Source organism: Pectinophora gossypiella, chromosome 17 (genome assembly GCF_024362695.1).
Source record: "Pectinophora gossypiella chromosome 17, ilPecGoss1.1, whole genome shotgun sequence".
NCBI lineage: Eukaryota > Metazoa > Arthropoda > Insecta > Lepidoptera > Gelechiidae > Pectinophora > Pectinophora gossypiella.
The window spans coordinates 4,665,420-4,689,605 of NC_065420.1; the positions used below are offsets into that span (position 1 = coordinate 4,665,420).

At 37.2% G+C, this 24,186-nt stretch overlaps 1 protein-coding gene across 1 annotated transcript in view; it reads left to right on the forward strand.

Moving 5' to 3' along the window:
• The window catches only part of LOC126374331 (probable beta-hexosaminidase fdl), a 134,233-nt gene that overhangs the window by 32,861 nt on the left and 77,186 nt on the right, over window positions 1-24,186 (forward strand). Inside the window, exon 2 of the mRNA XM_050020903.1 lies at window positions 7,741-7,787. The gene's annotated coding sequence lies outside the window, so the exon portion shown is untranslated. The remainder of the gene's footprint in view (window positions 1-7,740; window positions 7,788-24,186) is intronic.

The window sequence follows — 24,186 nt, forward strand, 5'->3', positions numbered from 1 at the left end:
AGCCGCACGAAACAGGTACTTAGTGCTGTATTCGTACCACTCATGGAGAGCCAAAACGTATTTCGTCTGCCTGGTCTACGGTGTCCTAGGATTTTCCTCAAAATTAGGTAGAGTAGGTAGTATAGGACCTACATAGTATCACACCGCGCAGAGTTACCGTTCTATACGCGGTACCTAATTATTCTTTAGTCTCTGCTTATGGGGTAGGCGAATTAAACTTTCAACGGCGCGTAATAAAACTCTTTGGGAACCACTGACTTAGTAAAAATAACAAAGTAAGTGACCGTAAGTAAGAAATTTGACGCTGATTCATAAGAAACATAACAATGAAGTTGAATGAATATTGTGAGAATTTTTATGTGACGACGGTCCGAATGGAACACTAGGCCGGATGATAAGATGACCTTGTTTGCAAACTTTATCTACTTCTTTAAACAATATATTACGTAATTTATTATGTCGCAGGAAGATGGTTATAACCGGCACTTGGTCAAGTTGCTAGGAATAGGTATTTTTTTTAAACATTAATCAAATAAATACTCTAGTGATTTCCTCAAATCGTATCGTTTTATAAATCGATTTACCTTTGCAAAATATTTTATTTATTAGTACTTAATTTCCATACTATGGCTACTTCCATCTTCTTGCATTGATATCCGGTTTTCCTTTCTTAGACTTTATTCTGTGACTTTTAACAGCAGCGGTTGGTCCGTCAAAAAATAAAAATAAATCTTTATCTTAATTCATAATTTATCTTTGTCCTAAGATACTATCATATCGATGAATAAAACTTTCGGCAAACAATTACATCAATGGCTTTTCAAAATACAGTTCTGGCTTCCACATCAACCAATTACTGAAAAATGACTCTGATTTTGACCTGCAGTCCACCGGAAGCCCGTGTTGTTCTATGGTTTTGACAGACCTCAGTTATCCACCGAAGCTGTCAAAATTAGAGAAGCCTAGAGGTTGGATTGTCAGATCACAGTCGATTCTGACAAAGGAAAGCTTTGATGTTTGACAATGTCTTCGAAATAAAAAAGCCGTAAGGCAATAGACGCAAGTTTCTGATCTGTATTCCTTTTCTGCAGTTCATAACTTCTGAAAAGAGTAAAGGGAAGTAAAAATATAATAAAAACTTTCTGTGAGTTTGAAACACATCCATCATTTTGCCCCTATTAAGGGAAGACAGGAGTAGTTTTTACGTTATTAAGTTTCTAAGTCCATATGTGGCGGCAGACGAAAAGAAAAACTTGGAACCATGTTGCTTATTCTTTGCTTATTGCCTATGTTTTGTCTAAAGTGATGGACTTATTTGTAGTAAGCAAAAAACTGGGGGGGGGGGGGGGAGTTAAAAAGGCCACATCGAAGCGATTCATAGAAAAAAACAAAATTGCTTTTTTAGTTAATTGCTTCGATGTGGTTTTTTTAACCTCTATGATCACTAATTATTAAGGCTAAGGGGTGCTTTTGGAAACAGGAATGCGCATCTTAGTGAGAGCCTCAACTGAACATTTTTGCCTTGTCAATCACATGACCACTATAGAGCTAAGAGACTCCACGTTGTGTCGATTTTACCACTCAGAGGCTGAAACCCTCCTCAACGTGCTGAATGTGAGCCCCTGATGAGCAAGCATCATCCCTGTGTCATCCTTGGAGCACACCTGATAACTCCAGAGGTACTCAAACTTCTCACCCCTGAGCAAATACTACATTCTACATACTGGTGCTAATTCCTGTATACACCATCTAATTTTATTTTAAGTTATTCCTGTCACTCTCTTATCCGCCGAAAACGAAAGGGACGAGTAATAAAATGACAAGTATAACTTAAAATAAAATTAGATGGTGTGTAATTCACACAGACAGAGTCATCTTCTCTGCCCTCCACTGGGCCAATTCGTGTTCGGCGCGTCCTAGCCGCGGGGGTGAACGCCTCTTACTTCAGTAGGCCGGAGTAAGATGGTGGCTGAGTTCGAATAGGGACCCAGATCGACGGGGTATAACGTAGAACCCTTGCCCGGGGATACGGGTGAAGACCTCAACGGCAACGACGACGGAAGAGGCGAATCACAGGGACTGTAACCTGGAACCTGACAGAGAGCAGCAGTAACTGTCAGTACTATTCAGAGGCGGAGGACAGGAATCCTAGTACGGCTTTAAATTAGACTACTCTGGGCGTCCTTCTACTCGTGTCAGACATAGTACTGCGGGGCAGAAGACAAGTGGGAAACCACTGCTCTATTTTTCCCTAAAAAGTAGCTACACCGACAAGAGCGTGGCTCTTAAATTAGTGATGATGGTACTGGAATTAACACCACTGTGGACTTAAAGGAGAACTGTAGCAAAATAGGTACTGAAATAAATAGACTGATAGTGGGTTAGCGTGGGTAGAGTCACAAACATCTATTGTCTCTTTTGATTCATTTCTTAATGGAAATAACACAAACGTGACGCTGCCTGTGAAGCCAAGCTGCCTTTAGCGTTACACATTACAGTTACTTTTACTTAATGTTACAAGAATGGCAGTAAAGACAAAATCGTTGTTAAAACAGGGGAGTATGTCGAGTTTGAAGCAGACAAGCATCCAAGCCTCGAGGCATACAAAGACCGAGGCACAAGACATTGCGATTAGGGTGCCTCTACACATTACGTGGCAATGGTGGATGGAAATTATAACTCGTGGTAGTCATCTTCTGCACGAGAAGCGATACAAGTACGGGTAGATTCTACATACATAGGTACGTAACTACCTTTTCCACTTCAATCTCATCAGTCATCCCGTGATCATGGCACTTGCAACAGTGTCGAAATATCGAGAGTCTCATATCCCTATTTTAAACGCGGTAAGAACCGGTTATTATGTGTTTTAATTAGGTACGTAAGATCACTATTTTCTATAGAATTAAGTAGAGAGTTCGGAATTCAATATACTAAGCCTCGGTCACCAATTTCGCTTCTTCCACTGTCATTAAATTTATAGAGTTCCTTTGACCTGTGCAATCATATTTACAAGTCCTGTATTACAAGAGCTTGTAAAAATTTTCATTATTACAAGTATGTGTTTATCAAAACTACACATGTAAATTACATGTTACAAGTGTCAATATTTATTTCACAAGTATATTTTACAATCCCTCTACTTTTTTTTGATAAACGTATTTTACACGTACTTGTGAGTAACTTGTAGCTTGTGAAGTGAACGTGTAGACTTGTAAGTTTTGATAAACACGGCACTGGCCTTACTTTAAAACATCTTGAATTCGTTCGCCTAGGCCTTCATACATCCGCTTCATAAATTACGTTAGTTTCGATAAATTCTATAATAGTTTTATCCTACTTTGGTTTTAATTCAAAACTGCGTTAAACCACAATCACAGATCATAAATCATAAAATCGCCTTGCCCAGTCTACCATCGCCGTTAGAACGCGGTCCGAAGACGCTTATAGGCAATTTTCTATACCAGTGCTTCGGAGATAGTGGACAATGCTTTATTCCGAATTTAGGGCAAAGACAATGGACGGGTTACCGGCATCTGCTTACGAACGGTAAACGAGAAAAACAATAGAACAAACGAGCATCGGGACGATTCTTCATTTGTTTTCTGTCGGTGAGTAGTTCCGAAGTGTAAACGGGCGCTCCTGAACATTTTACGTACCTACCTTTCGTTTCTGAGCCTGAATAATACTTACAAGTATACCATTTCCTTTCTAGCATGGTGAGCATAACATGGTGACAACAGGACAGAAATATAGAGTACAGGTTAGTGCGAAGCTTACCGCGCATTGAGATAATTGTGAAATATTATCTTATTGAAAATATATTCATTAATTGTACTGAACTTAATATTAAATTGGTATAAATAGAAGCGTTGGAAACATCTCAAGCGCAAAAAACTAACAATGATATAGCCAAAATAAATAATAATAACTATATTCCGCCCCTAAGTATCTCGTCATTTACTTCTCACTAGATAGCTACCTATTATCATAAATTACAAAGATGACTTTATCTTGTAGCCATGACAAAGGATATATACCGTCCAAAATATATTATGCAATGTGTTCCTAAAGTGAGCTTTAAGCAAAGCCGCATGTCGAAACTATGTTAAATACTATATTTAGCGATTTCCTGAGCCAGTCGGAGTGGCAATTTGTTTGCTTCCTATCTTAGTTTCCTGTTTGAGAAACATTTCCGTTACGACAACGAAATAAAGAAAGCCTTATACCTGGAAGTCTAAAAAGTCACATTGAATCAATTAATCTAAAAAAATTCAGGTGACTATTTGACATTGCACAATTCTATACGCAAATATCAAATTACAATATTGCTTTTTTAGGTGAATTTGATAGCTAAGTAGATGAAGAATTGCTGCAATGTTGCCTTTTTAAATCCCCGGGTTGCGTCTTCTTTTGTTTTACTTCTATGTTGGACTGTGAGTAAAGAAAAACATACAAATATTCTGCTTATCCCGACATCTAAAAGTTGGAAATGAAATACGTAGTAAATAAATTTAGAGTAGGTACCGTAGTGCAGCTGTTGAAAGGTGTTACTTACCACGTATTTGGTAAACTTTTACTACTCTGTCCAATTTAAAATTTACCTTAGTTATATGAACGTCTTGGGAGTTAGAAAGGTCACATTGAAGCAATTCATCTGAAAAAGCAACATTGCTGTAAATGGTCCGCAGCGCGTGGGCGGAATTAAAAAGAAAAACTAAACGAATATCACTTTTATTAAATTAAAACAAAGGAAAATACATATGTATGTATATAAAAAAGAAAATAAAAAAAAACTTAAAATCAACGACCGTCCTTAGATAGTAAAAATTTAAGAGAGAAAACAAAAGACAATCACACCATAAGAAGAATAAAACAGAAATTCTTATAAACTAAGGAGATTGTATATAATTTATAAAAAAGTATAAAATCCATATAAAAATGTTCGTGGGTCGTTTACAATTGCTTTTTGACACTGCGGCGGGCACTTCCATTATAAGCAAATATCAAATAGTTATATTGCTTTTTAGATGAAATGTTTCAATGTGGACTTTTTAGAACCCCCTGGGTACAAATAAACGGATCCGGAATCTTTTAGAGAAGCTTGTAAACGTCCGAGAGGGTTTATCAGGTTTCAGTCTGACGGGAATAGCCAATGAACATAGCATGGCTAGTGACCAAACTTGGGATAAATAAACAAACAGTCGCATGTAACCCGTTAAGTACAGTCATGAGCAATATAATGTACCCACTTTAGGACTCTGTCGCACTAACATATTTAACATTTAGTGAGACTTACAGTTCAATTTGTCAAAAAAGTTAATGTGACATGGTACCAAAGTGCATACATATTAATGCTCGTGACCGTACTCCTTATTGGTCATCGTCAAACAGCCAGAGCCAAACGTCTAATACAAAATTATTTAGGCATTTGCACACCCGGCACAGTTTATACAAAACACCTCGTTTTACGCAGACACTACACATTGACGGCATCGTACTCGCGCATCTGCGTGTGTGACGTCTGACGCCCATACGATTGAAGACTAAAGTAAGACTGGGGGGCTTTTTGGCGGGAAACGGGAACGGGACAGTTGCTTTCTTCATTGAGTAATCTAAATAATTAATACGAAGTGGTGTTTTGTGGTTAATGATCGCATTAAGTTAGTCGGAAGACATTCGCGAGTGTTATTATATTGGAGTATTCAATAAACAAAGTGTATCTGCCTATTTTCGCTTCGTGTCAGGAAGCCGCTTCATAACTCAAAAGTTTATGCGGACTTTTGAGTTAATTCGTTTGGGGTTCGGAGTAGGAGTCTACTCCGAGGGTGGGGGCTTAGGTTTCATCATCATCACCTTTCATCATTTCATTAATCATCAAGAAAAAAAATACGTCAGACATGGCTGTATGGGCATAGTTCCCTTTGCCTTACCCTTCGGGGAAAACCATAACAAAAAAAAAAAAAGTAAGACTGGGGGGCGGGGGGGTAAACCTAGCTCAGGCGAGGTACCGTTCTATATGTAGTATTATTCATTATTCTATGGCATCTGACTAGAGTATTACGTCCTTTTTTACGATTTGTAAGATTGCAATGTACGTGCAACCGTTATTAGTACAGGGGGGTTACAATAGCCACATCGAAGCAATTCATCTAAGAAAGCAATATTGCATTTTGACATTTGCGCATATAAAAGTAAGTGCGCAATGCAAACAAATGTCAGATAGCAATATTGTTTTCTTAGATGAATTGCTTCGATGTGGCCATTTTAACCCTCAGGTCATTAACATTCAATTCAGATTCAGATTTTTTTTTCTCATCGTATAAGTACGATAAGTGCTTATTTCATCGAATGTTCTAATAATGCAATGCACTTTTGTACCGTCCGTCCACTATCTGTGAACTACGAACTAGTTAATATTTTTGTTTGCACACATTACGCAAATATTAGTGTACGTAAGTTGTTTATTTGTTTAATGTTAATGGAAAATTTGTAATATTTCCTAAACTCTATACTATATTTTATGTGAACATAAGTAATTTTAAAATTGGAATCCGGTTTCTATCAATTCTTCTATTCAGCCAGAAGTTTCCATTTCTTTTTTGTTTCGCGGTGTTTGACCATATTTTCCGACTTTGCATAACATCTACTGACCTCGACATTCTTCAAAAAACACGCAAGTCACAGTTTGAGTCTGTAAAATGTCCTCATAAACAAATTATCGCAAGTTTAGTTTCCAAGCTAAATTCCTGGAGGCAGGGGTTTACCCGTTCTTTGCCCTGAAAGCACGAGTTATTTTACTGAGCACCAAAACGCTTTAAGTATGCAGCGAAGAAATTCTGAAGATTACTTAAGGAAGTCTCAAGTTTAGGTAATTTTAAAAGGATTTGGGAAAAATCCTTCCTACGGCGCGAATATTCGCTAGAAAGTCATATGTGGAATAAGAATTTAGCTTGTGTAGTTTAAGCTTATCTTACTGGATAAGTAGATAGTATTAAACAGAACGAATATTTCTGTACAATTAGTGATTTATATTTCAATATAATTATACAATGTTGTACTATTATACAATAGCTTTAATATAGAAGATCTGTGAAAGTATAGAAGCCAGTGTTGTGACGTTCATTAGCATAGTGATGTACTTATCAGGCGAAATTAGGCCGATCGATTCTATTGTAACAGTTGGTTACTATTGATAAGTTAAATTCAAAACAGCCGCAGCTCACCAAGCCTCTTCCCTTTTGATAGCACTCGCAGTTAAAAAGCAATCTATTTTCAGTATAAAATACCTATAGGTCGATGTCGCTCCTTCTCAAATTTCCCTGAATAAATAAACTTTTAAGGGGAGAAAAAATAATTTGGACATTATTTATCCATTACCTGAGAACCTTGGCACTTAATAAAATTGTGGCGGAGACGTATCGTTCCTCATAAATTCTGATCGCGAGGCATATTTACGCAATCTATCAAGCTCTGCGGCATAATTTCAATTAATGATTTCGTACAAAAAGTGTTTAGATTGCCCTTTATTGAAGAAATAAAAATACTTTTTTGTAATTGAATAAATATTGCGGTAAGTATATCTACTGCCAAACATACTTGCGTAAAGGCGTATATACACGTCCCCATTTCCCACATTACTTAATCCCAGACTCGTATTCGGGAATATCCGGATGAGCCGCAGCATTAACTCTCCTAAGCATAAGAAATTTTAATTTAAAATATTTTTTTTTGTTACAGATTCACAACATGAACACTATCGTCACAACGATGTTGAATTTAAAATAGTAAGTAAAGGCAAGGACTATGGCTATATATATACAGGGTATTATTGACATCATAACAAAAACTTTGAGGGATATTTGAGCCCATGATTCTGAGTTAATATCAAATGAAATTTTCCGTTGCAAAAGTATGGAAGTAATTTAAAAATTCCCTAAAATATTCATGAATTTTCCGACTAGAAATTTCACTTGATATCAACTCAGAATCGTGGTCTTTGTCATCCCCTTTAGTATTCGTTACGTTACCACTATAACACACATACGTACTTGTATGGCTACCTGTATATACTTATACGGGGTGTAAGTGACATCGTAAGAAAAACTAAGGAGGAAAATATAAAATTTAAAATAATTTTAAAAAACAAAAGAAACATGAATTTTGCGACGGAAAATTCCATTTGATATTTACTCAGAATCATCCCCCTCAGTACTTATTCGTTACGATGTCACTGTATCTAAAATAACCTAGTTCTGGGTGTCGAAGTTTTATGTACTTACATCTATAGATACTTGATGTTCCGTCGACAGCCCACGGTGGAGCAGTGTGCTTAAATATGTTCCTTATCCTAGATGTCATACTCATACCTCTTACTTGCCCAGGGCCTTGCGTTAGGAACAGTAGCACAAATACTTAATAGTTACTACATAACAGATAAATCACTCAGTACAAAATCTCCTATACCTACCACGTCGTAATATAACCTACTCCGTTTTGGCGATGTCACCTGCGATCGCTGCGTGCTAAAATGTGCCTAAATACTCAAGCATACAGTTGTTCGCTCCGCGCAGCCTCACAGAGGTAAATAATGCGCGCAAGTTACTGGCATAGAATAAAGAATAGAACGTACCTATAGAACGGGAACTCTCCACTCCCCACCAGCGTCCAAGCTAGGTTTACCTCACCCCCCCCCTCGAACATATTTTAGTCTTAAATCGTATGGCATCAGATGTCACACACACATGCGTGTGTACGATGACGTCACTGTGTGGTGTTTGTGTAATACGAGGTTGTTTGTATGAAGTGTCCGGGGTGTGTTACTGGTATGGAGTAACAGAGCACAGCCAGTAGTGAGACGTATGCATCGAAATATGTTTTGACAAGTCCTTAGTCATGGACCGAGATAATAAATAAGAAAAAGAAGAATAAGAGAATAACTCTTATTTTAATAGGTTGAAGGTGGGTACTGTAGCGTGTGTGATATTGATATTAACTCAGAATAATGAGCTGAATCATCGCCCTCAGTATTTGTTACGATGTCACTTACACCCTGTAAAGTACATACAATTAGACAGGGTGTTAGTGACATCGTAACAAATACTGAGGGGGATGGTTCAGACCATGATTCTGAGTTGAATGCAAGTATAGGGGCTCAGAGGATCAAGACACTGGTACATACGATTCCCGTTGCATTCACTTTACTTTAGAGTAAAGAAAGAGTTCGTATAATCCGAAAGACCCTCGAAGATGAGATGATAGTCCTCAGTGCAATGCTGGAATAGAGAAGTGTGTATGTTCAGCCTCGAGGAACGTCGGTCTCAATCTGCAAAAACAACCGGCGTCTTCTCAAATAATTCAAAATGCAAATAAAATGATCATAAAAACTCATCCACGGCCAGTAACACACATCACAGTACCTATTCAATTTATTAAAATAGCGCCGTGAAAAATCTGACAAAACAGCCGCTAACGTTTTAAGGTTGAAGATATTAAACATTAAACCATCACGTCGAATGTTATAAACTCCGAGAAGCCAAATAGCGAAATTGTTTCCTTATGTGTACTTGGGAGGTCAAACGAAGTTATGTAAAGTGTAAAATACAATAAGTTTCTCTGCAGACCTCTAAATAGAGGTATTTTGGCGCACTTACGTAACCAAACGGAATATTAAGGCTTCTAACCTTCCCTACGTCATAGGGTTGTACCTCTTGAATTACATAAAAATATCTTCGTGAGCATTTTATTCGAGATATTTTTCTCGTACACACGTTTACTATCGGCTCGTGCCCGAAGTCCGACAATACTTTTTTTCACGTAAACGATCTTCGAATGCGAAGACAGAACTATTGAGGCTTGTGCAGTAGGACTTATGGTTTTTTTTCGTGATGTTTTTTTTTTAAATTTATTTATATCAATAAAGTATTACATAGGTAAACCACTGATACCGTTAAACCACAATACGTTTTGTCGCGGTACCAGTCTCCTCAGTTCGTTCGTCATACAAACGGCAGTAAGATTTATTATCTAAAAAAAGTTAACTAACCTCACATACTCGTAAAGAATAACAAGTTGTTCTATGGATTCGTCTACCTGCATTGGATGTTTTTGCAGATCGCGTAGGTCACGCTGGGCGTAACATGGTATTTATCTATTCAAAGAATGATCTTTTTCTTGTCTTCTATCGTGTGGGTTGTGAGGTGGATTATTATTGAGCCCCTGACATGACTCATGTAACGACTACACACTTACATCTGGGGGGTTAAAATGGCCATATCGAAGCAATTCATCTAAGAAAGCAATATTGCTATTTGACATTTGCTTGCATTGCGCACTTACTTTTATATGCGCAAATGTCAAATTACAATATTGCTTTCTTAGATGAATTGCTTCGATGTAGCCATTTTAACCCCCCCAGTAAGTAATAAGCGGAACTAACGGATCAACGGTTTTTCTTATCAAAAGCCCAATATGTCTATACTACGTCGATCTCCTCACTAGCACTCCTCGAAGCATGCAGTACTAGCAACTGTAGTAACTCGTAGCTACCGGCGACATAGTAAATATTACCTAAGTCGGGGCTCTACTACGGACGATCTAGTTGCCTCGTTATTAACCGACTTCGAAAAAGGAGGTTCTCTGTTTCTATCCGTGTCTACCTATGCAATGGGGTGTTAGTGACATCGTAACGAAAACTTGAGGTATGATTCAGCTCATTATTCTGAGTTAATATCAAGTGAAATTTTCCACCATTCCTGGGTGTAATCATTTATACTCAAAAACAAAGATAAAAGATGCATACGTCTATTTATCCATGAAATTTGAAGATTAAACGAAGTCAAATCTTTACAGCGCCATTTCTGTAGGTTTTTTGGAGAACTTAGCCTGAAAAGTCCCACATTCTATGCGTCACTAAACTGTGGTTCGGACTATGTTTTAAATCTGGTATATAGGTATGTATTATATTTAGTCATCATTTAGTAAATACAAGCAATGGGTTGTATGTACAACATGTTGTTCCTATACTTACAATTCATTAATTAATAACAAACATTTAATTAAGGTAACATACGATGTATACTCGTTTGTTTTAGTAACTTGTAACTGCCTATCCTAACGATGTTCAATTATTTACATAAACGTGGTAAAATATTTATAAGACGTGGTTGTAACAAATGAAGTTCAGGGTCTTACAAGTTACAAACGATTCCGAAAATCAACAGTGACAGTAATAAAAATAATAAATCAAATCAACATACAAAAAAAAAACAAATCTACAAGTATTGTGTCTGTGTTGTTACAATTGTATTTGAATGGAATGTATTTGTCTATGTATTTTCAATTTGTGTCTTATAAAACATTTTATCAACATACAAACTTTTATAAAACATTTAGCAACAGTACAAATGGGCGGTCTTGTTGCTCTGAAGCAATTTCTTCCAGGCAACCACTACCAGGAATCAGCTATAAAAAAACTTGGATGCGGAACGGTGAAACAACAACAGTTAATATTGATATAAATACACTATACGTAATAATACGTACATACTCAATATATAAAATACATATTTCCTAATAACTAACCATACTATAAAGGAAATATAGATTAACTATACATAGACACACAACAAAATAAGTACCTAGGGAAATATAATTACAGAATACTTCATAATAGTAAATACACTTAGGAATAACCACATTGAGATAAATAATGAGCTCGCAGCAAGTTTCTGGAGCTCTGGATAGAGTTGGCGACCCTGATGGAAGATGGTAAGGTATTCCGTAAGCGCACATGTGAAATTGACATGTCATAGTATGTCAATCCAATACAGAAGGGTTATAAAGGCCACCTCGAGAAAATTCATCTGAAAAAGCAATTTTGCTATTTGACATTTGTCTGCATTGCGCACTTACTTTTATATGCGCAACTGACAAATTCGATGTGGCGTTTTAACCACCCTGATGGAAGATGGTAAGGGATTCCATAAGCACACATGTGCGATTGACATGTCAGATTATGTCAATCCGAAACACGTCGCTTTCCTAAATCACGTATGAAATGATAGATATTTGATTCCCACACGTCCGGTTATTATTATACGGTTTATGTTCTGAAATGACAGAGATTCATAGCAAAGAATTGTAGCTAAATGAATGAATTTAAACGCCCCGTAATGACGCCAATTTAAATAGCATAAATCACCTAGTATTTACATTTATAGTAGGAGCATACACATTTTATGTGTGTACTAGTGATTTCAAATGTCACACTGAGATACGTCACGAGTTACAAAACGAACTTGATTTATTTTCATGATAATTCATCAGACTGAAGTAGGGTCAAATAGGGGAATTCTGATCCAGAATCCTCTATTTGACCCTACAGTATTTTATCATTTAGCTTATTATTATTATTGCGTATGGTAGACAGAAATAATATATCCTGCGTGTATCATATATCCAGCTTAAGCTCCCCTAACCAAGTCTCTGCAGCTGCAGCTCAAATGCAGCTCGGCTATGCCACCTGGGAACCGGTGTAGAGGGCACTCGTTCACTATGTGAGATAGGGTTTGATCTGGGTGACATTCACAGTATGGCGATTTCTTTAAGCCACACTTATACATATCATTTAGCTGATAAAAATATTTGTCCTATCTTGTTTTACGGTATAATTCAGTCTGTTTGCATCTGCCGGTTAGAATTTTTATAGTTTCTTCGATCATTTTATGCTGTAGTGTCAAATAGGGGAATTCTGTTTTCGCTCGCATCGTGATCCAGAATCCCCTATTTGACCCTACTGACTGGCACATACATAAACTCAAGCCTATTTCCTACCTGGGTAAGCGGAGACAATGGAATTCCATTTGACTGATGAACTAAAATAAATATGACGAACTATTTGATGACTATTACGACCTTCAGTTACCTACCTACGTTACTTAGGTACATTTTTTTCGCAATAGTGACGCGATGGACAATGGGCATACAAGAGCAGTTTTATTCATGACAATAATCATTTTGGGATTTATATGAGTGGTAGGTAGAATGAATAGATAGGCCAGGTCAAGGGTACTCGAAACCGGCGAGCATGAAGTCTATGATGATAGTAGTAATCGTAGCAAGTTGAGTTTCGGAGTCTCTGCCTACCCCTACAGGGAATAGGCGTGATCTTATGTATGTATGTAGATAGAATGACAAGTGTCGCTCGGTCGCACTGAAGCCGCGTCATTTTGTATAGCTTTATGCTATCTTGCAGTGCGGTTGTCGCGCGACAGCAGTGCTACAGCAGCGCGTCTAATTTGAAAGCACCTTTAGGCACACATTCAGTAATTTAGCGGGCGCATGATTTTTATTTTTTGTTGTTAAATGTAAGATCGCCGGTATCGCTTTGAAAATTGAATGATGTATTGGCCCCGATTCCTGCAAACAGCTCCTATTTTGTATCCGTCATTTTCTTATCCGCCGAAAAGGATAGCGAGGGATGATTGACAACTGTTAATTTTAAAATGAATGAGCGAATGAATGAATAAAGTAGGCATCCCGCTGATATTACCTGTTCGACGTGTGCTGTCAACTTAATTCTGTCGGTTTATTGACAATATCGGTTAATGTCGGTTGGTTTTTTTTTTACCATTTGGGAGGGCTTTTTTAAATTTCTGTCGTGTGTTCCATTACGCCTGTCGATTGTCCAAAAAAATAAAAAAAGAAAATGGTATAACTTAAAATAAAATTAGGTAGTGTGTACTGGAATCAGGACCATTAAATTGCTTGCACTTTGGAACGTGTGACTAATAGCCTACTCAACGGATTGAATCAGTCGCATCACTAAGTTGTACTAACAACAGTGACTGATACAATCTGGGTGCTATTACGGGGTGGGTCAGGTGATGCTTTTTAAAAAACAATTTTATTTACGCTAAAAAGATTTATTTAAAGAAAATGTATTAGAATTATACAAAACGTAGTTGCTATCCGAATTCCAAACCCGAACTAACGATTTCCCATTGAAATGAAACTTGATGGTTCCGGAGTCCTATTGCATTGACGTCAATGCAATAGGAATTGAGTATGCAGTTTTTATTTTATATGATTACCCTGTAATTTAATATATAACAACCCCCCGAATAAGATCGAACATCACCCTTAAAATGATGTGAGATTAAAATCAGATCGAACTTGGATTTCGGTTACATTATATTAAAAATTACTATATTAATAATAAGTTCTTATCGACGAAAATAATAAGTATGAATTTGAAGTTAAGGTGAGTGTTTTTGAGATGCAAGGATTATATTCCTTTTGACTGCGACTGGTGTCCTTATCTCATCTTCCGTGTCTGAGAAAGATTCCTGCACATTCGACATCACTACGGTCTGTGCTACTGGTCTGTTAGAACTATTTTTATTGTGACATTGGTTAAATATCTGGACTAAGCATGTGGAAGGATTATTTCGACACAGACGTTTTCTACATCTATAAAGTAAATACAACAAAAATATTATTCCTAGGACATAGCTTAACGATATATAATGAATGCCATACTTTTGCATATGAGTTGGACTTTCGATACTATTTAATTCCTTTTCCAGGTAATCTAAATGCACACTAGCATGTAACAGTGAATCTAAGTTATCAATATTTGTAAGCTTATTATAAGGTAATTTTGACAATGTTTTGTTCAGTTTAGTCCTTTCACAACAATCATCGAGTATTATGTTAAAGTCAGAAATTGAGTTTGTTACATTGGAAATGTAGTTTTCAGTAATAGGATCAAATTGTAAAGTTTTGTAAAAAGCTTTACAGTTTTTTGGCAATTTTAAAATACCAATAGAAAACAAAATTTCATCATAACTGATAGGGTTGTTCTTACAAGTGATATGGCATTTGCCTGGTTCGGATTGGGCAAAGAGCCACCTATTATTACTTATCTTATGAAAAATATCTACATGTCCATGTAACAATTTAACTTCACAAGAATCGGGTAAATTTTGTACTACTTCGGTGATTAAGGTTGTTTCACACGTAGGATTCGCAATTGTCGAATATACGTTCGTTAACACGCACACGTAACACTTGCCACTGATCACTTTACACTTCTCAATATCTTTTATCGGTGAATAAAACATATGATCAGCTGTAATTGCTACATAAGAACTTGTAGGTGCAATAAGTACAAAAGTATCTGGTTTTGAAACGTCGTAAGGAACGGGTAAAGGGATTATATTAAATAGATTATAGGTTTGAGGTAAGACGAGCGGTATCTTGATTAACATAACTATTCTGTTAAGGTGATAATAACAAACGAGTTTAGAAATGTCTAATAGCTGATGAATGTTTTGTAGAGTTAGTGATACTGCCAACTCATGGTTTTTAGGAAGAGCATTCCTATGCTTATCTAACTCGTTATACAATTGATAAGGGCTAAGCACAGTAGGATGTAATATATTTTGCTTTGCAAAAAGGATAGCATTATTTACATCATCTATATCGAAAGATAATGTTAAAATTATAGCTTCTAAAGAATTGAATAAAGAACTTAATTGAGATTTTATTTCTAGCTTATCGTTAGAGTTACTAATCTTATTTAGCATATTATTCACGGTGTCCATATTCTTAAGTAGGTTTTGTTCGTTTTCATTGACCTTAGACATAGAATTATTAAAATTTGAAATAGTTGACTTAATTACATGTATATTGTCTTTCATTAGGTAAGACAACTGTTTTTCGTCTGTCTGTACCTGGTCAATTGCGTCAGTGAATTTAATCGCATCTTCATTGTCTAAAGTGCCGAAAAAGGTTTTCAGGATGGAGCCCCCAAAATCAATGAGACCTCGTTTTTGACGTCGGGGTTGTTCATCGACAAGTAAGTATGATATAGAAGAAAATTTATTGACATTAGTTATATGTTGATTATGTAAAGCAGACAGAGAGTTAGTACAATCTGTTTTTAACTTTGACGATGAAAACGAATTGCAAAACAAATTTACTCTTTCGAATAAGAACTCCGCTTTATCTAAATTAGGTTTAATATGACTTATATCTAAATACGTAACGACATTCCATTCGCCGTTAGTGAATTTGACATCTAGAAGTTTGTCGAAGAAAAGTCCAGGACTATCTCGGATTTGTGAAACGAATTCACAAATAACCGGTGGTGCGGCCCTGGAATAGATAGAGACGCGCGTTATGTTACGGTGATAACGTTTGATCAGCTGCGAGTTTTATTTCGTCATAGTGATGACGTACATGTTTTCTATTTATAAGTAATGTGACGGTGTGGTGTCCATTTAGCTTAATGATTTGAAAAGGACCTTTCCACACCGGTGATAAGGCTTTATTTTGTTTGTGATGGCATTTAATGTATACCATATCGCCAATTTTATAAGTTGTAGGTTTAGTACGTGAATCATAATAGTTTTTTGAGCGTTCTTTTGAAGATATAATGTTTTCTTTAGCTTTTTGTCGGCTGTAACATAGGCGATAATTAAGGGCTCTGACGTAGTCGGTGTATGTATTATTATCTAGAGAGTCAATACTACTCGGGATATAAGGTTTAAAACCCAGCAAAAGTTCCATAGGCGAGAATCCTGTGGTGCTATGGACGTTTGTGTTATACGCAATCATAGCGGTAGGTAAATACAGATTCCACGTGTGCTGGTTTTCTCCAATGTAAGATCTTAAATACTCTTTAAGAGTCGAGTGGCTCCTCTCTAGAGCACCACATGTTTGAGGGTGATAAGGAGATGCATATATATGCTTTATACCGAACAACTTTTCTAATTGCTTAAATACATCAGAGCAAAAGTTAGTTCCCTGATCTGTGACTATCATTTTGGGAATACCTATGTGAGATATATACCGAACGAATAATCTGGCCGTTTCCTCGGCCGAGCATGTTTGCAATGGATAAGCCTGTGAATATTTAGTCAGGTCGTCTTGCAGTGTAAGAATGAATTTGAACTTATGTTCATGAGTTTCAGGGAGAGGACCGACTAAATCTAGGAAGACCTTTTCGTTAGGCCTTGTGGCAGTCGATGTTATTATCATCGGTGCACGATTCATTTGGCGCAAAGGCTTATTTATTTGACACGAGCGACAATTTTTTACATAATCATCAATATCTTGGCGCATGTTTTTCCACCAGTATTGAGATTTGATTCGATCAAACATGCGAGATACGCCGGGGTGTCCGGCTGAGACAGAATCGTGATTTTCTTTTAAAATGTTTTTGACTTCACTAGGAGTAGGATATAGTATTGAATTTCGATAGATATTTACTTTGATTCCCGTATCATGGAATAGAAAAGATAGAATGTTGTAAATTTTAGTGTAAACTATTTTGTTAAAAGGATCGGAAAAATCTGAGATTGCGAATTCCTTTTCCTCCAAATACCAGTATTTGATCATATCTCTGTATTCGCGTAAGACATTGAATATATCCTTATAAGATATTTCGTCATAGTGATTGAGACGAATAAATAGATGAGTAAAGACATGTTTATCATTACTTGTGGAATAATAAGTGTTAAGTTCACGATCGATGTCTCGGATATTTGGTTCGCTTGTGGAGGAATTGATGATTTCTGTACAGTATGGGACAGATTCATCTAAGTCAATTGACGTTGGATAAGCTATCAGTTTACACTTAGCTTTAAGTAGAGATTGATTGTGTTCTTCAATGATTGTATTATAAGATACGTCTGGCTGACGGTTTATTTGTAAGAATTGTTCATAAGTTTCGGAAATAGAAGGACTCGGGTCATCGGACACGCGAGGTGATGAATTAGTAGAATTAGAATTAGAATTAGAAGGATTACGAGTTGAATCGGGATCTCCAAAATCATTTAGAGTGTTGACAGGGCAACGAGATAAAGCGTCTGCATTACAATTAAGTTTCCCTTGTTTATAAATGATTTCGTAGTCGTACTCCTCCAATTTTAGGCGCCACCTTATTAATCTAGAACCAGGGTCCTTGACATTAAAAAGCCATACAAGTGGCCTATGATCGGTGACGATTTTAAATTTTCGACCATATAAGTAAGGTCGGAAGGTCTTCACTCCGAAAAGGATAGCTAGAAGTTCTTTTTCTATTGTGGAGTAATTACCTTCGGCCTTATTGAGTGTTCGAGACGCATAGGCAATGGGTTTATCCTTACCTATGTCGCCTTGCGATAACACGGCTCCGACAGCGTAGTTGGAAGCGTCGGTAGTGAGAATAAATGGTTCGTTAAAATTCGGATATTGGAGGAGGGGCGCAGATGTTAGTTTATTTTTTAGAATATCGAAAGATTGTTGTTGGTCGTATGACCATTTAAATTCTGCGTCCTTTTTAAGAAGGGAAGTTAAGGGTTTGGTGATTTTGGAGAAGTTCTCGATAAATCGTCGGTAGTAACCAACGAGGCCAAGAAAAGATTTAATGTCTTTGGCATTCCTTGGAATAGGGAAGTCTGTGACTGCCTTGATTTTATCGGGATTAGGTGACACACCTTTATCCGTGATTATATGGCCTAGATAAGCGACCTCGCGACGTAAGAATTCGCATTTATCTGGCTGTAGTTTTAGATTAAATTGACGAAGTCGGTCGAACACGAGTTTTAGTTTTTGAATGTGTGAATCGAGATCATGAGAATAGATTATGCAGTCATCGAGATAAATATAGCAATGTAAACCCTGGAGCCCTGTTAGAACAGTGTTCATCAATCTTTGAAATGTTGAAGGGGCATTTTTCAGCCCGAAGGGCATACGGGTGAATTCATAATGTCCTGAAGTGCCATTTGTGATGACGGTGAAGCCGGTTTTCTCAGCGTCTTCCTTTTTAAGTTTTATTTGATGGAAGCCGCTGACGAGATCAAGTGTCGTAAAATACTTGGAGTGACCTAATTGATCGAGGATGTCCGTTATTAACGGAAGTGGGTAGATCTCGGTAACGGTTGCGTCATTAAGCTTACGATAGTCAATGACTATCCTCCACTTTTGTTTCCCTGACGCGTCCTTCTTTTTAGGGACTACCCAAACTGGAGCACTCCAAGGTGACATTGAAGGACGAATGATATTTTGTTCTAACATTGTTTTGATTTGGCCTTCAACTTCATCCTTATGGCATTCGGGAAAACGATAGGATTTTACATGGACAGGAGCAGAGTCCTTTGTATTGATTGAATGTTCCAGTGCACTAGTGAAAGATAATGGTTCTCCCTCCAGATGAAAGATATCTGTGTACTGAGAACAACATTCAAGTAGACGTTTGGATTCCTCATTATTAAGATGATTTGCTCGTATAAGATCGAGGACTTGTTGATTCCTATCGGAATGTAAAACGTGGACATTGTAAATGTCTTTAAAATTATCATGAGATGATATTTGTGTTGAAGACTGCTTATCATATGGAGTGAGATTCACGCGGTAATCTCGAATGATGATCTCTGATTCAGTAGTATTTAGAACAGATAAGTTAACTCGACCATTGGGTTTGAGAAGAACGATACAATTTGCAATATATACGCCGTCCGAAATAAAATGGTCAAGGACCAAACTTTCTTTAAGATTTTCGTACTCCTTTAGATCATTAGAAATTGAGCATTCGATTATGGCTTCTGATCGCGGAGGAATGGCATATGTGGGCCGATTGAAGCGGATTGGTAGAGAATGACCTCGCATATACAAACAGTTGCGAGAATATCTAATATCGACATCTAAAGTTTTAAGAAAGTCGTTGCCTAATATGCCATCGTAATTTAATTGAACATTGTCACTAATAGCATGAAACTTGAAATCGAAAGTTATAGTGGAAGGATTTTCGGATGACGTAATGCAATTGAAATTGATTTGGAATGACCCTAAGGTTTCACAATATGAGTCATCATCGCTAAGTCCCTTTAATTTAATTTTTTCGTTGGATAGTGAAGGTTTATTCGTAAAGTTTGCTAGTTTAGCTATGCTGACGGTTGAACCGGTGTCGATTAAGAAACATAAAGGGTGTTCCGCATAATTTGTTTTTAATAATATATGCGGTAATGAGATTTTATGTGAAATTGTGTTTACTTTATATATAGTATTGTTTTCCGACGAAGTAGAGATAGAACTCATAGGACCTTCACTATTTTGAGAGTTTTCAGGATTTAGCAATGGATGACTATTTTGACTCAACGAAACAGTGTCTCTCGTAATATGAGAGGGTTGAGATTTAAGGGCTGCAATATTTTTATTGCGACTCAACGAAACAGTGTCTCTCGTAATATGAGAGGGTTGAGATTTAAGGGATGCAACATTTTTATTGCGACTCAACGAAACAGTGTCTCTCGTAATATGAGAGGGTTGAGATTTAAGGGATGCAATATTTTTATTGCGACTCAACGATACAGAGTCTCTCATATGAGAGGGTTGAGATTTAAGGGGTGCAATATTTTTATTGCGACTCAACGATACAGAGTCTCTCGTATGAGAGGGTTGAGGTTTAAGGGGTGCAATTTTTTTATTGCGACTCAACGATACAGAGTCTCTCGTATGAGAGGGTTGAGATTTAAGGGGTGCAATATTTTTATTGCGACTCAACGATACAGAGTCTCTCGTAAGAGAGGGTTGAGATTTAAGGGGTGCAATATTTTTATTGCGACTCAACGATACAGAGTCTCTCGTATGAGAGGGTTGAGATAGAGATTTTGAATTAGATTGGCTCTTAGATACAGTGACTCTCTTTGGAGAGTTTTGAGCACAGGCTTTAGCATAACTTAAGGAAGCAGTGACACGAGAGGATTTAGCATTTACTTTTGTGTCTAAACGAGCAGAATTACGTCGACACGTGTCCGTAATTCTGTTTACTAGTTTAAATTATCGTTATCACATAGTTCGCACGGGCCATCCGAGTTGTTATACGACTCCGGCTCCGATTGCGCTTCGTCCGCAACATGATTTATAGGAGCCGTGGGATTGTTGTTTTGATAATTAGAATTTCGTTTGGAATTATTATGTTTTCGTTTAAAACATTCCGAAATATCATGGCCCGGGTTTTTACAATATCTACAATTTTTTTGTGATATCGAATTTTGTTGCGATGATATAGAATTTTGAAAGTTGCGTTTTGGTTTGGAGATACCTTCCGAATGAGAATGAGCTTGCTTGTTACGATTAACCTTGTACACGAGGTTTTCAAGCTTCTCTTCTTCGAGAGCTATGTTGATGGCATCGTTCAATGACCTCGGTTCTCGGCATCGAACGATTGTGCTCAATCGTGGTGATAATCCTAAATTGAACGTAAACAAGGCAAGGTCTTCGGTCATAGCGAGTCGACCGACGAGCTCCTTTTTTAGGGAAGCTGAATTGTGTATCTCCGATTGCAAGGATGTTAAGCAGCTTTCGATACGCAAAGCGAATTGTGCAACAGTTTCGTTAAATTGTTGTTTACATGATTGAAGATCTAACAACAGATGATTATAATGCTTCCTTTCTCCAAAGTTTTGGTTTAAGAATAACTTTAATTCGTCAAATGTTTCAAACACTTTGTTAGAACATGCTACCTGTGCTTTGCCTTCTAATTTAGCTATAATATATTTTAATAATATTATTTTCTGACAAGGTGAAGCCAGATCAAGAGCATTTTGACAATTTGTCAGAAATGCGGTTAGGGTTTCTCGATCACCCTTATATGGATTAATGAAATTACAGAGAACCTGCAGAGGACAAGGTTCAGATATGAGAATTTCAGGAACCTTCTTCGAAGCTGAAGGAGTTGATGGAGGTTTGCTTTCCGCCATTATAAGAGGTAAGTAAGTGCGTAAGTATGTAAATAGGATTTAGGTAAGTATTAGGGTTAGATTATTATTTTAGATTTTGGATTATTAAGACAGGTAATATAATAGGAGATATTTAGGAATCGACTAAGTGATACAAAATTTAGAATGTTAAGATTAATTAAAAGAGAGTGGCGAAGCAATTACAGTGAATCAAATATTTTACTCACATTAACACCAGCGCGAACACCACGTTGTAAATCTTCATTTCCAGCGAAATCAGGATACGTGCAGGAAAGCGGCAGCGAGGTGACGGCGGCGGCAGCGCAGCGGCAGGAAAAATATATGACGGCGATCGACTGGCAGGCTTACTCTGACAGTTTTGTTGTTGACCCCAGGATGTAGTCTCGGTGGTCCACCAGCAGGCTTCTCGAAGTAAGGCTTACTGTCGTGGTTAGACCTCCAGATAGACGGCGAGTATCGGCGAGCTGATGCGGGGAAGGTAGACTGTCGCCGTTTAACCGTACTTATTAATTCGACGGTGAGTTAGAAGATTTTGAGGAGTTTGACGAAGTGACGAAAATAACTTGAGAACTTGGAAGTCACTCCGGAGTCGGGTTGGCGATGACGAGCGGACAGGAATAGCGTATTAGTTTATAAGTTTGTAATTTCACAGACACATCACCAATGTTCCACACAATTTTATGAGATTCGTTTACGCGAACGCGTTATGGAATACCAGGAATCGACGAAGAAACGGCAAAAATTCACTGGTATCCCACTTCTGACACCACTATTACGGGGTGGGTCAGGTGATGCTTTTTAAAAAACAATTTTATTTACGCTAAAAAGATTTATTTAAAGAAAATGTATTAGAATTATACAAAACGTAGTTGCTATCCGAATTCCAAACCCGAACTAACGATTTCCCATTGAAATGAAACTTGATGGTTCCGGAGTCCTATTGCATTGACGTCAATGCAATAGGAATTGAGTATGCAGTTTTTATTTTATATGATTACCCTGTAATTTAATATATAACAGTGCCGTTAACCACAGCACAGGAAATGCAGGGCACGCGGCTTTATTACAATATTTATATTATATTTCAATCGCGTCATGTGACATTTTAATGTTAGGAGAGAATTGCATCTTGATTTATTTATTTATTGCCATCATGTACAATACTATAAAGATCTTAAATACTATGTTTTACATAGGTGGAACAGTACATGAACTCTGTTACTAGAGCATTGCAATGCTCTATATGTCATAAAAGTGAATTTATGTGGAAGATAGCTCTGCAACAGTAGAAGCATATTCGGGCGCTTAATTACGATACTAGTACGGAGACTTACAAAAAGCATTCATTTAATTGAGCAATAAACCAAAAAAATGTCTTTTTAAATTTCAAATTAAAGTAAAAAAAAAAGTAACCGATGTTAAGAAGTAAACAGGGTGATAGTGACATCGTAACGAAAACTTTGAGGGATGATTCAAGCCATAATTCGGAGTTAATATCAAATTGAATTTTGCGTTGCAAAAGTCATCATCATCATCAGCCGTATGACGCCCACTGCTGGACATAGGCCTCCCCCAAGGATCTCCACGACGATGCAAAAGTATGGAACTGAAAATAATTAACTAAAACACAAAATAATCATGAATTTTCCGACAGGAAATTCCACTTGATATCAACTCAGAATCATGGTCTGAATCATCCTCCTCAGTATTCGTTACGGTGCTACTAACACCCATACCTACTTGTATGGCTACCTGTATGTACTTGAACGGGGTGTTAGTGACATCGTAACAAATATTGAGAGGGATGATTCAGCTCAAGCGGAACTTTCCGTCGCATCATTTTTTTTTTTAATTATATTCATTGCCATACATTTGCGATGAAAAATTCAGCTAATTCGTCTACCTCAGTATTCGATACGGTGTCACTAACACCCTGTATTATATTATACTGATACCTAAACACCTATCTACCGTTATGCATGAAGCGGTGGTAGGTAGTGATCCCTCTCGAACCTCTTTCCTCCCTGCACTCGAGGCCTGAGCATCATCCATGCGAACAATGTCGATTGTGACGTCATCCGACTGTCTTCCATTCATGTTTGATATGTTATTCTGCTTTCAGCGTTTCTAGGTTGCTTTCACTTCTGGAGGTGACAATCGACTTTCTGAAAGACTCGTAAAAGTGTTTTTTTTTTTTTAACTTAAAGGTGTTGGGTTCACGCTATACATTAATTTTCGGCGACAATAGATGGCGTAAGTATAACCACACCATTAGGTGACTGAAATTTGTTTTTGTCATAAATAAACTAAGCTAAATGAGCTCTACACCTTTTTGGCACTACTTGAACGTCTGGAGAACCTACAAACTATAAAAAATATTGTTCCAGTTGGGGTAGTTAGAGGTACATCTATCGCGAGACTTACTAAGTACCCATAT